Source organism: Natator depressus, chromosome 2 (genome assembly GCF_965152275.1).
Source record: "Natator depressus isolate rNatDep1 chromosome 2, rNatDep2.hap1, whole genome shotgun sequence".
NCBI lineage: Eukaryota > Metazoa > Chordata > Testudines > Cheloniidae > Natator > Natator depressus.
In genome coordinates, this window is record NC_134235.1 from 183,226,520 (window position 1) to 183,252,639 (window position 26,120).

Sequence of the window (26,120 nt, forward strand, 5' to 3'; positions counted from 1 at the left end):
GCAGAACGACTGGAAACAAAGGGCTACATATCACATAAAATCATAACACGCATACTGGAGCTTAACTTAACCAATAAAGACATTGTCATTTTATAAGAGCAAAAGTTTACCCTAAATCCTTCCAGTGTATTACACACAGGGTTGGCTGTGATCTTCTGTTCATGAAACAAGCTCTGTCTTCTTGCCTTCTCAGTGGAACAATACTAAGTTTTTCCCTGTCTCTACAGTTATAGTCCAAATATCCATTGTGTGCACCCACTGGATAACCCCTACTGCTTGTGTTTTCCTGCCCAGGGTCTCCTCTGAAGACTTTGCAATCATTTGACTAGCATTTTGATCAGACTGTACATGGGTACTTACTGTGAACCATACAATACTCAATTTACATGTGGACAGACAGACACAAACAGCCCTTGCCTGAAAGAAACCTGTTTCTCACCTTTTCTGGTGATCAGCTCCAAGTCACAAACATCAAGAACATAATTCTCACTGTATATATAACTCCTTACATATTTTCTGTACATATATCTCACAGTGATTATGATGATCATTAGAGAGACCTTACATGACACTTTATGGTGACTTAATATATACATGCCAGACCCAGGGGATCCCTGTAACCCTGATGCATCCCTGTGCTGTGTGTGCCCTCTGCCACCTGGCACCAATAGTTCCCTGGGTCACAACATGTAACAGAGAAAAGCCAATACCCCCATGGAAGACATGGAATGAGGAAAATTTCCCTTCTGTCTCCTAATATAGTTTGAGCTTTGTGTACACAGAGCAGTCTGAATCTCCATTTCTCGAAGGATAGATTTGAGTGACAGCTACTGATGGGAAGGCAAAAGCAAGAGGGATAAAAGGCTTTTGCAATTTGCAAAATTGGAGTAATTAGCAACTGACATTTCTAGTAGCAACACTCCATTTTGTCTTGCCAAGATTATATGGCTCTTTGTCTCTGGAAAATGGCAGCAAAAGTTGGAAAGGATGAGGAAGCTTCCCCCAAGATGTCTTTTTTCCATCCAGCACCTGCCAAGGACTAATATTTAATCCTGGACTAAAACTACAGTATAAAGAGCAATGGTAATTCTCAAATAGAATTTTTAATTTCTTCTTTGATGAAATTACACTAGATGGTGCTACATCCACAGCTATATCTGTGATCACTCATCTGAGAAGGTACATACAGGAGAGGAAAAGAGAGAAAAGTGGGCAAATACAAAGTGAGAAGAACAAAATAATGGTGCAAGTAGAGAAAGCACATACACGTAGTAACAGATTATCCTTTCCCTGCTATACAATGATGGTCCTGTTATCCAGAAGCCAGTACCAGTAGTAAAGTCTAATTGTACCAGTCCTATTTGCCTGTATTAGTCATACCCATATTATGGGGCTGTCCAAAGAAACTCTATAATTAAGGCTGCGTTGAGCTTTTCAGTGAAAGTTTCATTAAAACCCTCTATTACATACTTCAGTGACTGAATTTAATTTTCAAATTTAACACAATTGCTGTTTACAGGATAACCGGCTATTCTGTAGCATTTTTTGTATAACCATGGCTCACGTCCCCTAAAAAAAAAAAAAAAAAAAAAAGATTTAAAAATTATTGTTTCTTTCAATTTGGCTCTGACAGTCTCACTATACCTAAATGGTCACAGACACACACACACTTTTTACACTGACCTCCACATTTTAGTTTGGCCTTCTTGTCTCTATGAAATTCTGCAGGTAATAACTTAAGCTATCTATCTTAGAATTGCAGTTAGTACCCATCACAGTAAGATTTATGCACTTCAGTCCTGATTCAACAAGGTACTTCAACATGTGCTTTACTCCAACCCACTTTAGTATGTATTTAACTTCTATGGAAATCAATGAGACTTAAGCACATGCTCAGTACTGTCAACCCTCAATTTTTTTTTTCCCCTAAATGAAAGAAGCAATTAGGTAAGAATCTCATGCTTCCAGAATCTGAGGCTTTAAGCAAAACACCAAATATAGATAGACTTGTGATCAAGTCTCACAAGTTAGCAACTATACATGCATAAAGCTAAGCATATGCTTAAGAGCATAGGTGAACTGGGGCCTGAGTGCACTCCTGAAAGTGAGATTGGAGTGGCAATGAAGAAATTCTGCTTCCTCAGTTGCAGGGCCGGCTCCAGCGTTTTTGCCGCCCCAAGCGGAAAAAAACAAAAAACAAAAAAACAAAAAACCTTGCTGCTGAACACAGAGGCAGAGTGATGGTGCGGCTGCCGAATTACCAACGACAACCGAAGAAGAGTCGTGTCCCTGCCGCTGAATTGCCGCTGAGCGCGAAATGTGCTCTGACGGAGCGGCCGCCAAATTCCCGCTGCGAGCCCGACCTCCTGCTCCAGAGCCTGACCTCCTGCCGCCCCTTTAAACTTGCCGCCCCAGGTACCTGCTTGGTTCGTTGGTGCCTGGAGCCAGCCCTGGTCAGTTGAGGACACCTAGCATAACTACTGAAACATCAGATATAGTAGAACAGCCTCCAAGGACAGCTCAAGTAGAATGTAATTCAATGGTTTGAAGGACTGAATTAAAAACTATGTCATGAAGCTAAGACAGGAGAAAAACATCTGTATTGCACAAGGAGAGAAGCCAAAAAGTTATAAAGTTTAATGTGTTTGGTTATTAATGCTCTTGAAACTATAGATCTGATACAGGTCACAAGCTAATAAAAATCAGAGGTCTACAAAAGGTCTCAGCTCCAGCACTTTTTTCACCCAAAGCTGAAATCCAGCACTCGTTTGTTCTCTATACCTGATCCAAAAAGGCCAACAATTTTGTAGCAGCAATAAGTAAGCCAGATTTGGCAGAGAATAAAGCAAGTCTTAGACACAGGAAATCCAGAAAGATTGCTGTGTTTAAAAGAACTAATGGTGCGAAATCGAACACTGACCTCAACTTGTAAGAGGACTTTATTAAAAGAAAAAAAATACTTTTCCTTCTGTGTATCATTATCAAGAAGATATCTATATTTGTGACAAAACTGGAGTGCTCTGGCATGCAGTCAGAAACAGGACAACGACTTCAATCTCACTGTCCCCCTGAGGGAACATTCTGAAACAACAAATCACAAGAGCTGTTCTTCTGCAACATGCCTCGAACAGATACGAGATGTGTTATTGTTACTAGAAATTCTGTAGTATCTCCATATTTTTGTAATGTTCCTAGTCTATCTGTTAAGTTTAGATGCAACATAAATGCTTGGGCAACTGCAGTCAAGCTTAGAGACCACCTTATAAATAAATACCTCAACGAGCCTGGGCATCAGTGGTAGGGGAAAAAAAATGATAACAGGAACTTCACATGCCCAAAAGTACGCCAATTCTGAGACTAAAGGGTTGGCTTCAGTCTCAGTGCTACTGGTAGTCATGGCTGCTGGACTTCGTACTGCAGGAAGCTAGGGCCTTTTTGAAGAGTCAGAATTCCGCTCTTGGGAAATCCAGCACACAATTGTGGAACTGAGCAGCTGTGTTTGGCAACTATCTTGTTAGTTCAAAGGGTTGCTGGCTTTCATTTTTTTAAATAAATAGGTTTAAATTGTAATGTGAATCAAATTAAAAGGATATGGAAGGGAACGATGGCAGGGATTAATGGTTATTGGTGGAAGGCTAGTTGAAGACCTTCATAAAACTCACTTCTTTTAGGAGGAAGGAGAAGGTTACTCCAAGGGTACTGGAGGCTGCTCCAACTAATTTAATACATAGTGGTGCAAATCTAGATTACTCAATTTAATCTGAAAAAAATCTCTAGTTAGAGTGTTACATACTTTATAACTTCTGTAGGTCAAACTCACTGCACACAGCAGGGGCTCCTTGCATCCCTCCATTCTCCCCCACAAGCTCTCTGTATGCCCTCCCCCCACCCATTTCCCCATGCTTTCCTATCATTCTTCATTTCTCTCTTGCAGGGTGTCAACATTTTAAAACTCTATTCAGAAGATGGGCAGAGCTGAGATGGGCGGGGAATGGTGTTATGATGGAAGGTGCCATCTACCAGGTCTTCGATCTATAGACAATTACAAAGACGGTTGAAACTGCTGCGTCTGCAAGCAGATGTCATGGCTTCTGTGTTCTCCCTATTTCCCCATTCTGGTTTTCCTTTTTTCACCAAAATCAATAGGGTTCTACCCACTGATACCTAGAACAGTCCCTGAAATTTTGGAATTATTCAGTGTGACAGGGTGTTGGCTAAGGAAATCTGAGCCAGGCCTCTTCATGCCAGCCCCAATCAAGAAAGGGGAATTGGAGCTGGCTGAATAAGCCCAGGCCTGACTGGCAAACCAGGAACAGCTGCCGGCCTCGTTAACCAGGGGCTATATAAAGGCTGGCAGGAAAGAGGCCAGGAGAGAAAGAAAGGGAGGAGGAGAATTAGAGGGAGTAGGAGCTCTTCTCTGCTGGCTGCAGGAGCGAGCAGTCCCTGAGGCTGTAATACTGAAGCTGTTTGTAGCTAGAAGGTGGTGGGAAGGTATACTGTAAATAAAGGGCACGGGTGATTGAGCCAATGCAGAGGTCTCTGGCTGGTTTGTGGGCGCATCAGAAGAGAGCGGGGCCTTACGGCACCTCACCCCATTCAGATCTGGCGTTCAACAGTTATCACATTACATCCAAAACAGAGAAATACAGTTAAGTTGAGCATAAGGCCTCACAAGCTTTGCCAATAAAGGTCTTGGAAAAGAAATTTTTATCATTTGATGTCCAGATCATTGATTACATTCAGTTACACTAACCATTAATATACAAGGAACAAACGGCTTAACTAGTTTTGAAACTCAGGCTCTACAGGGAAATGCATTATCTCTTACACTACCAGAGCTAACACAGCAAAGATCGAAACAGAGCATAACCTCCCTCTGGTTGCTGTTTTGAGAGGCAAACATGACAGGCATAGCATCGGACACTCTGCAACTTCATTTCTTTCATCTGGCAATTGTTAGAGCTTTTCCACTAACAAGAGAGCCAAGTTACAGTTAGTAACGTAACTAAGTATTCCCATAATTTCTGGCAATGACGTTATGTTGAGCTTCAATATTTTTAATTCCTCATTTTCCGGTTTGTTTTTAAACTAGAGCTCCAAATTGCCTGACTTTCAAATTTGATTTTTTAAATGAAAACTACAGTAATCTAATTATACAGTTGTAAATTAATGGCCTATTTGCAAAAAGATGAACTCTCTTGTAGTGTTGTGACTGGGAATTCATTTAAGATTCAGAACTCTTCAACACTACATCCTAGTTGAGAAAACACAGTATTTTTAGAACAGTAATGGATTTATTATGTATGAAGCTGCTATGTCAGCAGTTGCTTCATTAAGGAAAAGAAAAACTTAGCTATTGTGTACCTATCTCAAGAAAGGGGTAGAATAATCTAGTTTATTGCATACCAGTAATGGTGCAGGCATCTCTGTATTCTCTGTAGTCCGGCACATCATCTTCCACTGCTTCACTTACATAGTGCACTTCATGGATGCCTGTGTCACAGGCGAGGACTGCATGGTTTGTTGGCTCTGAAGGGGGCACAGTGGCAGCCAAAGTGCAGTCGTGCAAAGCTGTGGCGTCCAGCTTGGCAGGTTTCACAGGGATGTACAAACTGCCATCAGGGGGACCAGTGCTGGAGACTGGGTCTGGCAACAGAAACGCAACCCTGTCTCTTTCTAGTGTTGGATTCCTTGAGAGGTCTGCAAAATACACAAAAGAGCAGCATATATTAAATTCAGGCAATTCCAACCAAATTAGTCAGAATAGATTGTTAAATATTCTATTAATTCCATGATAAGTTCAGCAAATATTACAAGACAAATATTCCACATAGACCAGCTGCCACACTTAGTATACTGTGCAATCACTTTATCCACAGAAAGGTGTTAGGCCTATTACATCAATATTTGAAATCGTAGGATAAACAGTCATATTTTTCTTTTCTGTCCAATCCTCCCTAGAGTTAATGTAGTCCATCAGCCAAAGAACATATTGTGATGAACATGCTAGGACATTACCACCATCCCTCCCCCCTAACCAGTGGAGGGCACTATTTTACCCAATTCAACATTCAGCCTGTAGAGGGGTCCCTATTCCAGAATACCAAAAAAGGAAGTAAAATCCTGACATCAGAGAGGATCAAGTTAGGGAGACAGTTAGAGACTGCATGTGAGCAGGAACAGTAGCCTGGGATCAGGCTGCAAAGAGGGCTCGGCAGGGCTGCAGGGGGAAGCAACCTCAGCCTGTTACTTTCAGGAAGCCAGCAGAAGAACAGAAGAATATATTGCACTGGCTTGCAAGCAGGTGTGAATGCAACTGCAAAAATGACACCACAGATGAAAGACCTGAGCTCTAACCAATGAGGTCTTCAAGTGCTTCTTTGCCTTCAGGATAAGGACAAATCTGAGGTACAGTTAACTTTATACACTTGGGGGAAGTTGACAAAGTGGTTGACTTGTTTGTAACTGCTAACGTCCTTGTGCCTGGGGTATTTGCATATTTTATTTTCTAGCACTCCCTACTAAAATAATCCTCTTACTTTCTTCGATTGAGTGTTTATGGGAACTCACTGAAGTCTGTAGAGCCCAGGGCTAGGAGTGCCAACAGCACCTGCCTCTAAGCTCATGGTCTAGGCTTGTGGTCCCACAGAGAACTACCAGACATATAGAGGGGGCAGGGGTACCACAGCACACATAGCCACATCCCAGACGCAGTTACAATATTTTATGGTCTTTCACATGTGCGCTTTTTTCAGCCTAACCTGTATTTTTCAACAGAGATGAGTATTAAGACCCAAAAAATCCAGAGCTCCTGCACAACTCACATTTACATTAACATTACATTTACATATTTACATTTACATTACCTTTAAATCAGAGGTACAGTCAGTCTTAGTTCTAAAATGTCTCATAATTTATCGTGATGATTTATGCATTCTGGCATTTTGTCAAGTCTGAGTAACCTGAAAATGATTCTCAGATTCAAAGGCACAAAGCTGATATTGCACTCTCTTTCCACTACAGTCACCACGGGACAATCATTTTTCTCTGTATTAAAATGATAAATTTATCATGGCATATCATTAAATGCAGTGTTCCTCTGCCATAGCAGCCATATAAAGGGAAAAGTCCCCAGTGAGTGCTTTAGCAGAAAGCTCACAGCTCTTCTGCAGAGTATCCTTTATTATGTAGCTATCTATGCATGCAGCTTTGCAGAACAACTGGGTCATTTGTACTGGTTATTTTTAAACTTGTCCCGTCAAGTTGCTGTGCTGGAATAATCAAAGAGAGAGATGATTGCCGATATAAATTTTGTATTTAGGTGAAATTAGAATTAAGGAACAATCTCCATTCCTTCTTTGCAATTAATGTAGAAGTGTTTCAAGGCACAGCAAAAAAGCACACTGGAAACATACTGACTGACTAAAAAGCATTTTAGGTCTCCATTTCCTCATGATCCCATCATATACCCATGAATCATATTTGTAATAGAAAACTCCATTGGGTAAAGCTCACCCTTTGTTCGCAGCAACAATGAAGTCTGGGGAAACATCTAGTAACAGCAGTATTTATTCCCACACTCCCTATCCCCCCACCCTTATGAATCCTTCCTTTTACAATTATAACGGATTGAGGAACCTCTCAGGCACGGCTTGTAAGAAGTGCGTGTCCCTAAATTACACTTCTATTGATCAAACATGTATAAGTGAGTTTTCGAACAGATGAGACATTTGCACTTACAATGGTCATGGATACTAATACAGTATCTGGTGTGAATACAATCATCCTCGGGGCTCCCTTCTCCCAATGATTTTTCCAAACCCCTCTCCCACATACCCACAATCACTGAAACATTTGCAAGCAGTGACCAGAATGTAATACTGCAAGTTTCATTACATCTGGCATCCCGCCAACATAAGCCTCTCCATTCATCTAGCATACCACCTAGGTCACTGCAATAAGGTCACACCAGTTCTCTCCACGCCAGACAGTCAGATCTGAAAAAAGCTCCATTTCTTACATCACCAGCCACCTGCAAACAGAATTCAGTCCAGAATTTTGTTGACCTCTGGAAGAATATAATGAGATTTCACTTCTGTAGCTACATTAACCCTGTAGTTGGGTAGAAGCTGATTTTGGTCAATAATAGAGCTGTGTGGATAATTCACAACGGATAATTCAACACATTTCATCTTTTTATTTCCTACTTGAAAATTGTTTGCATGCAGATGACAATTTTCTTGAATTTGTTATTCAAAATTATTCATCAAGTAATTAATGGTCTGTGGAAGCTCATTTCCAAGAAGTTTGCTACAGGTATGGTTTATTAAAACTTTGAGATTTGACATAGATCACTGGTCACACGATTGGTTACAAGTCACACAAGAGTGTAGATTAAACTCTTTTCATGAGTATTCCTGACAGCAGACTTCTTCACTAAACTGTTCACAGAAAGCAATCACAAAAGGGATACTAATGTGGCTGGAATTAATTTATTAAAAATGCCAGTGGATATTCATAGAATTATTTTAGCAGTATTTGCCCAGACCAGATCAATACTCAGATTGAACTCAAAGGTACATAAGAAGCAAATATGTTGAATAAAATTATGCTGTTTGTACTTGGACACTTTTGTGAGGAATCTGTTCTTCAAATTCAGTCTAAAAAACAGTTAAATATATATTTTTAAAATGTCCTGCAAGCAGCCATAACAAAACAAACCCAAAATTTACTACACATAGTACTTAAATGTACCACAGTTATTTTCTGATCTGAATATAGAAAATACATGATAAATCAGTGCCCGCCAAACATCTTAGCTTGACAATTTTTGAAATATAGCACAATTCCAAAATTAAGATGACTCAATGTATAACCATCATAGAAATGCATATGAACTACTTGTGTCATTTGTCAAAATGAAAGATTAACACTCAGTACATCTTCATTTTAACTTAGTGGTGTTCAGCATCTTACTATTTCATATTACAAGGCCCTGGCCCAGCAAATCACTTACGCACATGCTCAACTTTACGCTACAAGTCATCTGACTCACTGGGACTACTAACATGCTAAGAAAGAAATGCTCAAATCATCAAAATGCATTCCAAATTTTATTTTTCTACGCTAGAGTCAAACCTTTAAATTTAAAAACAGATAGTTATCTAGGGCCATTAACAGTTTATTGCACATCAAACTTCTCCCTCTTATATTTTAAATGTATCCATAAATCTAGATGTATTAGTCTTTTGTTGGTTCAGGACAATTTAATATATAGTGTCCAAAGTGATTCTTTTGAAAATTTGTAACAAACAAACAAACAAACCCCCTAAAATAAACTGTTCCACTGCAGGTTTCAGAGTAGCAGCCGAGTTAGTCTGTAGTCACAAAAAGAAAAGGAGTACTTGTGGCACCTTAGAGACTAACAAATTTATTTGAGCATAAGCTTTCGTGAGCTACAGCTCACTTCATTGGATGCATTCAGATAAGTGAGCTGTAGCTCACGAAAGCTTATGCTCAAATAAATTTGTTAGTCTCTAAGGTGCCACAAGTACTCCTTTTCTTTTTGTTCCACTGCAGAAGCCTAGTTTTAAACCAAACAATACCCAAGATCTATCCATTCCTAAAACAGAGTGGTTGTATGAAAACATAAGTAGTTTGAGGCTTCTTAATGGAGAAAACTGTAGATTCTACAGAAGCAGCATCCCTATCCTTCCCTAGGGGACAACAATCCTAGGTTATAAAATACACACACAAGCACATATTCTTTCGTAGTCCAATAATTTCTTAAAAATTAGTTCATCCCATTTGGCCCATCACTCCAAAAATAATTGTCAACAATTCTGTTTCTCTCTCATAGAAAAACCTAACTAAAAATAGTATTTTTAGGAATAGCCCAAAGAGTCCTCTATACCCCTAGCCAACTACACCCATTTTACTCCCACATCAAAATAGCACTTGGAGTCCATCACTGCTGTTTCTTTAACCAAACAGAAGGGATATCACTATTGAGCAATGTGAAGAACTCTCTCCAACACACACTGACCAAGCTTCCTCTTTAGCACTTTATCTCTACTGGTGTGCCTCAATAAGAGCCAAAGAATGGATATTGAACCCATGGCTATGCAGAATACAACAAAGTTCATTCTTATCTAAGTTTAAAGGGCTGTTTAAGAAAAGATCTTGTGATCATGTCAGTCAATTTGAGTTTCAGTTTTTTAATTTGCAGTTTTTATTGCGTCTTATACCACAATACATACAGGCCATTTCTGTGTTCCACAGGAATACAAGATGAACCTCCTCTGCAGCCAGTACTAAAAGCAACTCTGCTGTAAACGTGTTACTAGCCTTGGCCCAAATACCACACAAAGCATTTTTTCCTGGAAGAACAGAAAAACAAAGACTATGTGATGTACCTATCATGGGGACGCTTTGTGGTCCTGTTCTATTGAGTAGTCAACATTTTTTAGAAAAAAAATTGGTTTGGATTTTAAGGAGCCAAGAATCTTTCCATACACGTGGTCTAAGACATCTCTGAAGATGGAAGGGTCCTAAAACTTAAACCTTTTTATGAGAAAGGATGCCAGTCTCTCCAGTACATATTTTTGAAGATAAAAAGAAACCAACCTAGTGACCACATTAGAGGCTGATAATCTCTGGCCACCAGTTCACATGAGAAAAACAGAACAGATAGAATACACTTCTCAGCCACAAGGATTTGAGGGTTTTTTCTCAGCATCACCAGGACCAGGAGCTCTGTTTCTGTCTATTTAATAGGTACACTAGCTCAGCCTATTAAATAGTACAATGCAGGGATTTTGTAAAACACAAACTCAACAAGACTTGCTTCAAGCACCAGATTGTGTGATTTCTTTACCAAAGTCAAAACCTGCATTCAGAGGTATTTTATTTATAATGTTTCCTTTTCCCAAGTTGACTTTATAAAGCAATCGTTCAAAAGGGCAGCCGAGTATCATAAGTAGATCATAAAGATTGGTTCATTTTTAAAAAACACTTACATCCTATTAAACCCGTATTGTGATTGACTACAAAATAACTTATATTTTCAATAGCTTGCAACTAGACCTATTTAAAAGTAAATAAACGCATTCATTACCCTTCAGATTAAGCCTGTACTTTGCACTATTTTTTCTGAAGTGTTTTAATCATGTTTGCCTTAATGCATGCTTTACGTTTTCTTTCTAGATTCTCCACAAGAAATCAAATTCATCTTTCCATATAGAGTTTAGCCTTTGACACCCACAATATTGATTTCTCATTTCTACTCGTGCCAGACCAAGTTAACTGAACAAATTTAAACATTGTGAGACATTAATCAGGAGTATCATAGTCAAGTAGTGGGAAATGGCAAGTGGATTGGAGATGACTGCGGATGATGAGAAGGGCAAGAATGAACATGCCACAAAAGAAGACAGCTCATAGGAGAGGCACCTGAAGAACTGTCCTGTACAGTAGAGCGCTTATAAATGACAGAGAAGACAGGGATTTGAAGCAGGGGAAGCATAAGTGTGGAGGGTCAGAGCCCAAACAGAGCTAGGAGAGGAAGGCGGTGGGGCAGCAGGGGACAGGGTAGCCTCAGCAAAGGGTGAGAGCCAGCAGCATGGAGCCTCTAGTAGAAAAAAATGGTCCACTACCCACTGTCTAGACAAAGTTGCCTGAAATAATGCTAGGGGCTGGGATACCCACAGAAGGTATCCCAGGCAGGGAGCAAAGAGGAGTCTGTCACTGGAGGTGGGTTCTCTATTTTAGGTATAAATCTAACATTTCCCATATTAAAGTGACATCAATTTAAAAAATCCAAATACATTTGTCTGAAAAGTTTATTCCTGATATCATTACAAAACAGCTTCTAAAAGGCTTGTATCTGAAAGATTAGAGGGGAAAATGTTTTTTCCTGTTTTTTTCAGTTTTTACTTTGCAGATTGGAGAACACCGCATGCCTAGACAATTTCCCACTATTGTCAGTTAGTCAATTTCTTTTAGCGGTGGATGGGGGAGGGTTTTTGCATGGCAAGGAGATAGAACATCTACGTTAGAAAAATAGGTTTATAAAACTGTGACAGATATTACAACTGCATGCAATATATACAGGGACCATCGTGTATGAAGTTTATGAATGGTTTATGTATCACTGCGGGCTAGGGAATGTATGCAACCTCAAGAAAGTCAGCCCTCATACACTAGACAAACACTTTCAAAATACAGTATACAAATGTCTTGCTTGATAAATAAATACATATAATTTCTTATATCATACGTACTACAATAGAGTACTCAAAATGAAAAATGAACTGGACAACATATTTTCTGCTCTGACAACATTCCTGGTTCATCTTTCTACACAGTAAAGATTTCAGGGTTTTCAGTTACAGTTTTTCATAAAAAGACCTCCTAAAGAAGATACTGAACATATGAAGGCAGCTAAAAACAATCCTAGGGAAACTGCAAGCGACACAATGAAATCATTTACATGAAAAGTCACTGCTACAGAGAAAAGCTAAAATAGCAACTGTACGGAGTGAGCGGAGAAGGGATTCCTTCAAAGAACAGTGATTGGTAGCTGCCAGTGCTCAGCTTAGAGACACAACAAAAGTCACCTCAAATGTGAGACTTTAATCCTCATTCCTTGAAGGCTGCAGTTGTGTTCTCACAACCTCATTTTAACTGCTATATCAAACCAAGATCTTGAGTTGTGCTTTTTCAAAAAGTAATTAAATAATGCATGCAAAGACATCTTTATTCTTTAAAATTAAAAGCCACACAATAAAGATAAAGAAAAAAGGAAAAGCTAATCTCTCTCCCACATCCCAACTACATTTCTCACCAGTGAAACGCAGCATCATGTGTGGGTACATCAGTGTATTTCCTTTTCCTCTCAAAACAGGGACAGTGGAAACGCCCTCCAAGACAAACCCTCCATATGACCTTCACAGTTGTGTGCATACAAGTGTGCTTTTTGAGAGCTTTATGTAACACTGTCCCATTCACTGAAACTCCTTGCAGCAAATGTTATAAGAGAGTCTGTAAATTTCTTCTCATGTAAGGCTCACATTATTTTAGCAACCTTATGCAGCTATTCTCCTTCTGTTTCACCTTAGCTAGGGCCTATTTTTACCCCTACATACCTACCAGACAATTAAAAAAATCAGAACAATTAAAAGCTGGCTCACTGCCATTTTAGTGGTGTGCTATACTGCAGACTGAGGGACCTTAGCTAGACACATCATGTACTCATTTCAGACACAGAGAAAAATTAATTCTTAATACAGCTGCCAGGACACAAGGTGTGAGAACTGCAGCTATAGTAAGAAGGGAAGAGAGAGTAGATTAAAAAAAACCTTTAAATTATAGTAATATAATCTATGCTCCCCTTTAAACTATGCAGTGTGTGTGTGTGTGTGTGTGTGTGTGTCTGGGAAGGGTCAGGGTATACCCGTACAAATACAGCATAGAAGCACAAAGATGTGTGTATGCACAGGGCTTGATCCAGCACTTACTAAAGTCAAACTAAGGACGGTTATTGGCTTTATTGGCTGTTGGATCAGGACCTCAATGATACACACTTTCATACAACTTTCCAAAGCCCGAATATCTGGATATGAAAAATTAATTTCACAGATACATAAATTCCAAGGCTATAAAGGCCCATTGTGACCATCTAGCCTGACCGTCTATATAACAATTGCCATAGAACTTCCCCAAAATAATTCCTAAAGCAGATCATTTAGAAAAACATCCAATCGTTATTTAAAAATTATCAGTGATGGAGAATCCACCATGATACTTATTAAATTGTTCCAATCTTTAATTATCCTAACTGTTAAAAAATGTACACCTTATTTCCAGTCTGAATTAGTCTAGCTTCAATTTCCAGCCATTGGGTCATATTCTACCTCTCTTTGCCAGACTGAAGAGCCCAATATTAAGTATTTGTTCCCCATGTAGGTTCTTATGGGCAAGTGTTTCTCAACCAGAGGTACACAGAGATCTTCCTGGTGGTATGTCAACTCATTTAGATCAGTGTTTCTGAACCTGTGGGTTGAGACACCAGGGGTTCTCAGGACCGAGTGGGGGGGCGGGGGGGGGAGGGAGGGAGAGAAAGAGCAGGGCCAGCATTAGCGGGCAAGTGCCTGGGGCCCCATCCACAGGGAGCCCTACAAAGCTAAATTACATGCTTTAGCTCTGCAGGGCAGGGCTCAGGCCTCAGACTCCTGAAAGGGGTATAGTAGTCTGGAAAGGCTGAGAACCACTGCTGTAGACTGTAATCAAGTCACCCCTTAACCTTCTCTTTGTTAAGCAAAATAGATTGAGCTCTTTAAGTCTATCATTATAGGGCATGTTTTCTAATCCCTTTAATCATTCTCGTGGCTCTTCTCTGAATCCTCTCTAATTTTTCAGCATCTTCAATTGTGGGCCCCAGAACTGGCTACAGTATTCCAGAAGTAGTCACTCCAGTGCCAAATACAGAGGTAAAATAACCTCTCAACTCCTTCTTGAGATTCCCCTATTTATGCATCCTAGGATCGCATTAGCTCTTCTGGCCACCTTTATACATTTAGCAGTATTAAACCACATTTTTTGCTTGCATCCACTTTACCAATCAATCCAGATTGCTCTGTATTGGTGACCTGTCCTCTTCATTATTTTACCACTCCCCCACATTTTGTATCTCCTACAAACTTTATCAGTGATGATTTTGTTTTCTTCCAGATCATTGATAAAAATGTTAAATAGCACAGGGCCAAGAACTGATTCCTGCAGGACCCCACTGGGATACATACCCACTCACTGACTATTCCCCTTATTTTACAAAATCCTGATTTGAGCGGGAGGAGCAGAGGGTTATATGCTATATGTATTTTTATGGACACATCAGTAGCAATTCCATAGTTAAAGGATGCAGGGAGGATTACACTTAAAAGGAAGACTAAAATTCCTTTACTCTTTAATGACAATTTATTCTCCAAATATAACAGAGTATTATTGTATTTGGCCCTAAAGTAAACCTTGTGAAATGATGGCAAGTGTCATGGTGTCCTACGTTTCCCCTGCTAATTTGTCACCATTTCAAGCTTAACTAGGTCTTTAACCCCCATCCTGGTCTTCTTTGAGGAGACCCACTTAAGGTTTCAGGCTTGCTAGCAGGACAATGGCAGAGCCATAAATAGAACCAAAGTCCCCTGTTCTCTATCCACTGGGCCAATAATGGTGGCAAGCTGACATGGGCAACAGTAAGTGGAGATGCAGTGATGGGAATATGGGAGCAAGGAGCCTATATGCAAGTACATCAGTTGTTTGACATTAAGAAAAGAAAATGCCAGCCCCAGTATATACACACACACTTCCATTAAAAGGTGAATGATATATATAACACCCCAGAATTAAAAAAAAACAAATTCACCAGTCCAAGCCAAACATAGGGGGGAGGGATAGCCCAGTGGTTTGAGCATTGGCCTGCTAAACCCAGGGTTGTGAGTTCAATCCTTGAGAGGGCCATTTAGGGATCTGGGGCAAAAATTGGGGATTGGTCCTGCTTTGAGCAGGGGGTTGGACTAGATGACCTCCTGAGGTCCCTTCCAACCCTGATATTCTATCTATCTATCTAGCCACCAAGCCATTTAGCACCTGTATCTCGGGTCAAAAGGAAAGGAGTGAGAGTGAAACTAGGAAATATAGCAGCTGAAGGGCCACGCTGCAGCCACACCAACCCACTGCTGGTTCAAACAAAGGAAGAAACAATTTAAAAACCATGGTCAATGAATTAGAGCCAAGTTTTCACCTCAAGCAGACCCCTAGATAACAAAGAAGAAAAAGGGGGTAGCCGTGTTAATCTGTATCCACAAAAACAACAAGGAGTCCGGTAGCACCTTAAAGACTAACAGATTTATTTGGGTGTAAGCTTTTGTGGGTAAAAAAATCACTTCTTCAGATGCATCACACTGTGGCTCACACTATAACAAAAGACAGCAGGACACTGTAGCTGAACTAGCGACATGCCAGGTCTAAACTACAAACTTACATCGGTATCATTACGTCACTCAGGGATGTGAAAAATCCACACCCCTGAGTGATACAGCTAAATCAACCTAACCCTCAGTGTAGACAGCACTGGTGACAGGAGGGCTTCTCCCATTGACATAGTTACTGCCTCTCACCAAGGTAGATTAACTGTGCTGACAGGATAAACTATCCCATTGGCGTAGTAACATCTTCACTGAAGTGCTACAGCAGCACAGCTGCACCGCTGCAGCATTTTAAGTGTAGACCTGCCCTCACACACAAACAACAGAACCAAGGAATGCAGGGTATTGCAGCCAAGCCATTTTTGTTGCATCCATTTCCCAGACTGGAAAACTGGGGCCAGGGTTAAGTAATATCTGAGGAACTGTTGAGATCAGTCTTGTCTACAGCTATTCCTGAATAACTCCATGTGTGGATGAGCCCTAAAACTCAGGAGTCCGACTCACAGTGCTCAAGCTCTACCCACTTTGCCGTTCACCCTCCCTCAAGCAACAATCATGAAGGGAGCAGGAATGGGAAGAGAGCCATACCTGAGAGTAGAGAAAGTCAGTGAAGATGCCCCCAATGTCTGTGGGGGGGTGGGGGGGACCCAAACCCACAGGCATAAAGCTTCTGTAGCAATGGCAGCAAGATGAGAGAGAGAAAGAGAGCCAAGAGACTAACCCCAAAGAGGAATTGCAGAGCAGCAGTAGTATCTTGCTACAATATCTTGCTGCAGTGGACAGTTAGAGCCTAACACCTTGCTTGCTAATATCAATAGCCCTATGCCCCCACCAACCAAAGCTAGAGCCTGTTGCAAAGACCAGGACTACCCAATAAGAGCTACTGCTCCACCGGCTGACCACTGCAACAGGGCAACCCAGAGGTGTGCACTGCCCTCCAGGATCCATCCCTCTATCTCTGAGCGCCTTATATATCATTTTTCTCTGGTTGCCATTAAAGGTAGTAAATATGGCGACTGTTTGGAGCCACCCATCTGATATTTTTTTAAACTGATGGCAATGTGTGTGTCTAGTGATTGATAGAGGTGTATGCATGTGTTTTACACAGAGCCACATAGAGTTATTCTCTCTCATCCTGCATGTGTAAAGGTTAAAAACTGCAACCAAAACCAGATTCCCGTAAGTGTTCTCAAAAACAGAAATGAGCAGCCCAATGCTAAAATATAATTAGAGTAGCTTTCTACAAGAGAAAACCATTTTTGTCATTTTCTGAAATTGCTCAACCAGTTATGAAGTGTGAACATTACAAACATGCTCTAAAGATCACGTAGGAAAACTATGAATTCAATGTTTAAAACTTGTTCTGTGTACACAGACAGATGCTGCATTGTACCTGGAACCTAGAAATATTTGTTGTAACAGGGTGTGGAATTTAAGGATACTGGGCCAATTCTCTACTGGCTTAACTCCATTAAAGTCAGAGTTACACCAGCAGAGAGATTGGCCTATTTAGTAGGCATAAGTGAAGTTAAGATGTGTCAATGCCACATTGTTCATACTCTCACAGCATTATATCAAAAGTCTCCTTACAAGGGAGAAGAGCATGAGGAAGCATTTTCTTCTTTTTTTTTTTTTTTTTTTTGCAGGGGGGGAGGAGGAATTAACTTTTTTTATTAAAATCCCTTTGCTTAATACACATTTGGTGTGTTACCTGTTATTGCTATAAATATTTAAGCTTCAACAAAAGCTTTACTTACAAACTGAACTATCTTGCTTGATAATGCAATGAAATCATCATTGGCCTAGGTTTGTGACACCTAAGAATGTTGCTAGCAAAATGATTGAAATGCCAGAATTATGACTTCCACGCAGGAAGTGGGAAGAAAAAAAAAAGAATGAGTGGGAAGAGACCTTCCCTGCAGACTAAGATCTTCATTTATTAGCAAGTTTGGATATGAAACTTGGAAAACTCGTAGATTTGTGTCTATACTTTAACACTGCTGCTTTTGAAAGTTTCAAAATGAATTTCGGTTTGCATGCACTCTCAAACTTACCCAACTGAAGCTTCTGCAGACCAAACTCCGCTACTCATCCACAGAACAGGTACAATGTAGGAAGTAACGGATGAAGCTATCACAAGCCATCCACAATGCACTCCCCTCGAGCCTCCCTGTAAATCCCCCATGAATTAAGAAGAAACTAAATTCCATTAAGTAGAATGGGCAAGCTGACCTGCTTACAGATCAGTCAAATCAGGTTTTTTCTTGCCAGTATTACGCCTATGATTTATTCATGGCTCTTCCTATTACCCAGTCAATACAGATCATACAGCATACATTCCTATTTTGTGCTTATATACAGCCTGAAACAAAGCAGCCAAAATAGCTTTGGGCCAGGACCAATCATGCTTAAGGAAAGCTTATTGACGTTCTATAGAATGCATGAGAAGACTACTTAATTGACAGAGTTCCGCATTTCATTGATAACTCCCACTTTCTTCACTCACTACAATATCAATAGTAACCCCTGAGTGGGTGGCGAAGGATCAGAATTATTCATTACACTATCAGTGATAATAGGGTTAACATACTGTTGTATCCATTAGGACGCACAGTGATTGTAATTTATATAAGCCTTCATAGCCACGTGTAGGCATATGATCAAGCTAGTGCCAAAGACTTAGAGCAGTTGAAGCTTTTTCTGTGTGCCTTTCTGCCCCCTTCCCCCCATGTAACAATTGGGATAAATATTAATCAGGACTTTGCTTGGTTTTTTAATGAATTCTGTTTTTTCAGTAAGTGAAATTGTAGAAAAACTGGAGAAATTTTATGACATTTTTCAACATAATCAAAAATATTTTTTATGCAAATCTATCTGGATCCTTTGTGGGGAAGGAGTCAGAGGAAAATCAAAAAGGCATGTCAGTGTCAGGACCAGCATTAGATGCCATTTTCTTGACTTCCAGGCCTATGCAATTTCACTTGACACAATGGCCCTGATATAAGGTTACAACTTTTCTGTGCCTCAGTTTCTTCATGTATAAATTGGGGGTAATTATATTTGCCATAAGTGAAATCTGAACATGGATTTAAGAAGCCCAGTCACAAGTAACTAGGCTGAGACATTTCCACCACACGGAAAAATCATGGCAACTAAATTTTAGAAATATTAAGTGATAGCTTGGCAATCCCAGATGGGTGTTTGCTTTTCACATTTCCTACTTCTGTTGTACAGTTAACATCCTACACAGGTGATTATAATCGTTTTAGAGAGCAAAGAACAAAAGGGAAAGTTAGGGCTATGGACACAAGAGGGAGCATAAAACACTGGACTTCCTGAATGGAATTGACCTCTTATCTACTGTACGTACCCCTGCACAGAGAGCCCATTTGGCATACACATTAGGCTGAAATCAAAGAGGTAAGGGGAAGCCAACATCTGACAACTGGAGTCCATAACATTTAAAAAAAAAAAAAAAAAAAGCTCGGTCTCAAGGCACCATCTCTAAATTTGATCACTTGAAATTTGATCACTTGACCTTTACAAAAGAGCATTAATATCAAGTTCTCTTTCCATTATGTTCCACAGACACTGCAAGCATCAAACATTAAAACTTCGCTTGCTGATAACAGATATATAATAGAGCCTAATCTCTTCATGGCTATTAAAATGTAAAAGTATGTATGGGCCAAGAAAACTTTTTAATCATTGCAGTGCTGCTTAATATATCAAACACTAGGGGCTACTAGTGCTGCCCCTGCACGTTGTATCACTTCAGAGGAGAATAAGCACTTTCAAATATGCTTCTGCAATCTATTGTAACACAGGGTATGTCTTCCCTGCAGAGTTAGCTCATGTGTTTGCCCAAACCACTCTGGCATCCCCTCACAAAAAACCTGACCTGGTTTTGATGGTGCTTTAAACTCAGGCTAGCTGACACCACTTATATAGGCTTCAGCCCGGGTTCTGCTTTAACCCAGGGTAACCCATTAGGCACCGACTCCGTGAGTGCTCCGGGGCTGGAGCACCCATGGGGAAAAATGAGCGGGTGCTCCACACCCACCGGCAGCGAAGCTCCCCCCTTGACTCCTTCTCCCCCACCCTCAGCATGCTGTGTCCCTGCTCCTCCCCCTCCCTCCCAGCGCTTCCCGCCCCACCGCCGCCTAACAACTGTTTGTCAGTGCTTAAGACTTTCCAGGAGGGAGGGGAAGGAACGGGGGACATGGCGCATTCAAGGGAGGAGGTGGAGAAGAGGTGAGGCAGTAGGGGGACTTGGGGAAAAGGGGAGGAATGGGGGCGGGGCGAGGGCAGGGCTGGGGGTTGAGCACCCACCAGGCAGAGGGGAAGTCCTCTGCAGTGAGGACACTGGATAATCAACATAGTTATTGATAGTCCTCTAATGCCTCCCCACAATTCTCCCGGGGCTGTATTTTCTTCCACTCTACCCTCTCTCTTCTTTTGCACATGACCTGCTACATTTCTACTTCACTTCTATAGCATGTCAACAGAGATGCCATCTGAAAAGTGATCTTGCACAATGTTTTGCCAGCTAGCCAGATACTGACACCAAGCTTCTGGTGAACCTCTGACATGAGATCAGCAAGAGGCAAGATTTTATATAGATATCACACATCTTGCAGTGTGCTTTTTCCCCCGCACTGACACTACCATTAAAGTGTTTTTGGAGGCAGCCTAGATATTAAGTTCATTGCATGACCTGTGACAGTATTAAGTCCTGAGCATTTGCAAAGTCTCTCGATAGCACAGGCCTGTCTGGCTTGGGTGAAATGGGGACGATTGCAAAGGCACGATTACAGTGCTAAATCCTAGTTACATTTGCCTGAATTTTTGTCCCCTCTAGGGATAATGATGTAGGCAAACTTCTCATACAGAAGGAACTCCAAACAGTCTGCTGGGTTGCTAGGCACAATAAACTTCTCCCGCCCTCCTTTATAGCTCAACAGACCTCTCCAGGCATTAATCTCCACATCAGTCACCAGGTGATGAAAGATCTCCATGAAAGAGTCCTGGAACAGCTGTTTCCTTTTCCAACCCCAAATTTCCAGCAAGCTGACATCTTCCAATGGCAGCACTGCCTGAAATAATGCCTGAGCACAGAAATGCAGAACAATGGAGGAGACTGCATACCAACAAGATAAATGTTGCAACTTTCCCGTTGCTGTGATACGGAAAGTTAAAGAGAAAATTCCCCTCTGGTCAGAAACAATGTGCTGTGTCATTCCTCTGTATGGACTTGTACCCTGATGTCACTGCTCTGGGAGGGTGTCTTGAGTCAAGACACCCTCCCAGAGCACTGACACTCAGCGAATGGGATTCTCAATCTCCAGGGGAAAGAAATGGGATTCTCAATCTCCAGGGCCAGAGATTTTGCAGGAGGACGTTGCCAGTAGGTCCAACCATCTCTTGGGACTGTAAAGGTTGAACCTGATGCAGGACAGTCATAACGAGGTTGCAGCACAGGCCACAATGGAGATGGAAAAGAAGATGATACACTATATCAAGCACGACTGGGCAATGGAGTATCAGGACCGCCAGCAGCAAAGGGAACTGTTTGACTGGCTTCTTTGGCATGATTACCAGCAGGCAGCAAACTACAGTCCCTGGCCTGATCGAATGGCCTCCCTTCCATGATACCACATTATACAGCCAACAGTCAACTCTACAGAAAGATGCCTAGCTGCTAAGAATTAAGAATGAGACAGTCTGTGCAGCCCATGAATGGAAGTGCACATGGACAGATGTACCTGCTGCACTCAACTCCACTGCATCCACGGGGGGAGGTGGGGGGGGGGTAAGAAGAACAGATGTACTATGTGCAATTCTATTACATGAGACCTTGCACTTCTGGGTTTTAGTTTTATTTTCTTTGCATCTGGTTTACAATTTTTTGCTTGTACTGTCTTTAGTTTGTGATAGCTGGGCCATGTAATCTTAAAAATATTTCCATTTTTAAAAGACATTATTGCTGCTGTTCAATTCCACAGTATGAGCATGCTTAGGAAACAAAGACCCATGGGAAATTTGAAACAAGCTTTTAATAAAGACTCAGATTAACGATACATAAAATTGATTAAGTTGATTATCTCATAATGATTCTAATGACATGCTCACATTTTACATTACTACAGTGACATTATTCCACATTATCACAAGTCCCCCCTTTTTATTTCCCTCACTCTCTTGGACCCAGCTTCAGTTATCACAGGTGCACTTTCTAGCCGTCTGTACTGGGCTTAAAATCCAGCACTTTCATGGACACACAATGGCAAATATACTTCCTCTCTCCTCCTTACAGTTTGCACAGTAGGCCCCAATAACACGAACAATATTTTCACAATGGCATCCAAAGGGGTTTGTAGGCAGCACCATCTTGCCTTCAGTGAGCCAAATGAACATCTCCCCACCTTCCTGTAACTGCTCAGTGTAGAATTAAACCATCTTCTGCCAGGTACTCTGAGATCAGAGTAGGGCTTCATAAGCTGGGGCAGCAGAAGATAGGATGGCTCTCCCCAAACAACAGTGGGCACAATCACCCAGTGAGATCCATATTACTGGGCAAGAATAAGGTTCCTGATCATCCAATTTGGAAAACACCGGATCTGTGGCATCATTCACCTGGCATGTGCCTCCCATGTCAGGGTTCATGGAACTCCTCTATGGCTGACGAAGGCCTGCATGAGGAAATAGTATCCTTTCCAGTGCAAATTTTCATGTGTACATGGGGGGAGTGAGGGACAGACAGGGGCACATATATGCTATCAATGGCCAGATCACAAGTTGCTCAAAGCCTGCTATTGTTTTGGGGACATTAGCAGAGCTGACCACCCAGTGGTAAAACACAGCAATAACTGCTTCACAAACCACAGGTCAACTGTTGTGCTATGGTAATGGAGAACACTAAACTGATTAGCCAACGATCTGTAGTAGTCTGAGGTAGCCAGTTTCCAAATGGCAACTATAACCTGCTTATGGGCTGGTACTCTCTCATGTCTATGACCTGAGACTGAAGAGCTAGGGTGAGCTCCTCACACAGTTCCAGGAAGGTAGCCTTCTGCATGTGGCACTTCTGGTCATCCCAGGTCTGCATGACTATGTAGTCCTACCACTCTGTGCTTGTGCTCTTATTCTAAAACTGCCAGTCAGCACTGGGGGGGATTCCACAGCTATTCAAACCCACATCAGCTGTTCACATTGCTCCATGCATGCATGCCACTGCCTTCTCAGGAAAACTATCACAATAAATACAGACATATTCCCTGCCCTTCACAGCTGACAACAAGTCAAGGCCTTCATAATCTAATCCACACAGACAGAGATCTGCAGTCCCACCGAACTCTGAGAAACTCCACCTGGGGCACAAGGGTCAGCCCTCACAAATCCAATTTCAAAGTCCAACTGAGACAACGTGCCTGGAGACGGTTCAGGATAGGGCGAGTCTAGTGGGTACTTAACGTGAAAAGAAAGGAGGGATTTTCTGGAGAGATGTGTTTTAAATTGAGAGAAAATAAAGTGTTTATCAGATAAGGACCCAGAAATTACTCCTGATATGCACAGCAGCATGATAGAAGGTACAAAAGTTGACATGAAGGAGAATGAAAAGGGAGATTTTTCAACTGCTACTTTAGCATTTTTTCTGGCAAAAGTTTGATTTCACTGGATGTTATTTCAAATACTGTAGTGGCACAAAATGAAGGATTTTGGCTTACTTTCCTATATCAGGACGGTAGCGAAAGATTACCAAGCTGGAATTTTGCTGTTCCATTGCAAAGTTCCCATGAATGTCATCTAAAGCCAGAATTTTCAAATAGCCTCAAATTCATTTCAAATTCTACACATGAAATTTATGCATACAGCTAAAGATTACAGTAATTCAGTTTTCCAATTTGTATGTGTAAAATTGCAGAGTATTTCATGAATATTCGACCACTGGTGTTTCTCATCTATATTATGACAAACGGTCATAAAAGCTGCTAAGATGCAGTAGGGAGAGCTCGGAGAGAAAAAATGCACACCATGTATTTTGAAGTCTCACTGGTGTGATTTTAATTCATCACCAATAGGGGTGACTAGTTAGCTGGGTTTTTTTTTGTAATAGCGAGAAATTTGGAATCCAGAGAGTGGAGCAAGTTTCATGCTCAATATTTTATATAGATTCTTGGTTGCCTGGGTCTCAGATCCAGGACGATTAATTAAATTCAGAGTTCAGTGAACCCATGCATTTTTAGTGATCTTGTGGCTTCTTATATTGTGTCTCACACTTTTTAGTTACTGTGGAGACAGTTTCTGTGCAAAATGACCAACAACAAACAACTGGAATCAAGATAGTCTTTCACATAACGAGCAGATGCAGCACACATACATTATTGATGCCACTCCCACTCCATTTAGCCTCTCTCAGGTCCTAGCATCTCCATTAAATTGCAGTAAAAAGCATAGTCCTTACAAAGTAAGAGACATTTCAAAACAATTGCCATTTCAAGGTCTGTGTTCAAAAGAATGTTCCCAAATCAGGGCTTTCATCTCTAGTTCTACTTTCCGAGCCCAACACGGCTTTCCCCCCGACTGGCAACATGAGAAAGCTGTATTCAGGTTACATCACACCGGCCTGGTCAAACTTTTAACGCATCTTTCCAATTCCAAGTGATCCCTATTTCCTTTGTTTCATTCGGAATCATCCGCAGTGCTTGCCTATAGCACTGTGCCAGGACTTTGTCCCTTAAGGACTGAGGGCCTAAGCAGACTCCAGATGATAAAAATAGCTCTCAACTACAAGACATTTACACAATCAGCAGAAAACAGTTCTGCAAACTTGGTGACAGCCTAACAGTGCCAGCTGATGGCACAACACGGTAATGAGGCAGTCTACAGAAAAAATTGACATAAAAAGGGAAGTTTTTAATGTGGATGGTAGCATAGTTAGCTCCATGGCCTTTAAGGAGAGAAAAAGTAACACTACTTTATAAAAAAAAAAAAAAATAGCTACACAATACAAGTTCAATGGGACTGCTTGTGGAGCAAGGTACTACTCCACATGAGTAAAGGTATTAGAAGCTGCACTCAGATCTTTTGGTTATTAAGTCATGAACAAAATATTATACTCTCTGAAACAATACACACTATATCAGGGGTCAGCAACCTTTCAGAAGTGGTGTGCCGAGTCTTCATTTATTCACTCTAATTTAAGGTTTCGCGTGCCAGTAATACATTTTAATGTTTTTAGAAGGTCTCTTTCTATAAGTCTTTAATATACAACTAAACTATTGTTGTATGTAAAGTAAATAAGGTTTTTAAAATGTTTAAAAAGCTTCATTTAAAAAATTAAATTAAAATGAAGAGCCCCCCGGACTGGTGGCCAGGACACAGGCAGTGTGAGTGCCACTGAAAATCACCTCACGTGCCGCCTTTGGCATGCGTGCCACAGGTTGCCTACCCCTGCGCTATATTTTACCAACCTGTAATTCAGTAAAACTCTTGTTTTTCCCTACAAAAGGGTTTTAAACATGCATGCAATAAGCACAGTAATAAATACTAGACCATACTAATTACATTCAAGGGCCTTTGCTGTTCAAAACACTGTGGCTGCAGAATAGACGGCCCGTTTAGAAATCTTTTGTGGCCTATGAAGTGGGATATTTCAATTTAATTTTAAGAGGGCAGAGAAGCTTTAATGGCATCACACAAAACAAAGACCACATTAAAAACAAAATGGGGAATCAGATTAGCAACATTATTATTTTTCAGTACTCTGACACACAAAGATCAACACAGAATTTAATTGATTCGTTTTTAACATTAGCCCAAAAACTACAGTATGTTTGCTTAGCATTTTGAGAGACAATGATAACAAAATAGCCCAGTAGGGGCTAGGACGGATGACTTTAGGCAACATAAGATGCTCTTTAAAGATCTGGAACAATAACCATCTTGCTAATGGCAAGAAATGATCAGCTCACAAGCAAATCCATGAGGGTTTTAAAATTTTTAAACAAAAAAGTTAAAATGCTATGGTAACTGGAAGAGGCAGATACCTATGCATTTAACACAAATTAAGTATCCTGGAGGAGACAGAGAGTGCACCCGGGGCAGGAAGGATCTGAACTGTAAATTTGATGGTAA

At 40.9% G+C, this 26,120-nt stretch overlaps 1 protein-coding gene across 4 annotated transcripts in view; it reads right to left on the minus strand.

Annotated features, from left to right (window-relative positions):
• The window catches only part of TRAK1 (trafficking kinesin protein 1), a 176,528-nt gene that overhangs the window by 109,217 nt on the left and 41,191 nt on the right, over window positions 1-26,120 (minus strand). For all 4 annotated transcript variants that reach the window (XM_074945507.1, XM_074945505.1, XM_074945512.1 and 1 more), the window contains one exon: window positions 5,407-5,700. The gene's annotated coding sequence lies outside the window, so the exon portion shown is untranslated. Of the gene's footprint in view, window positions 1-5,406; window positions 5,701-26,120 lie in introns of those variants that run through there.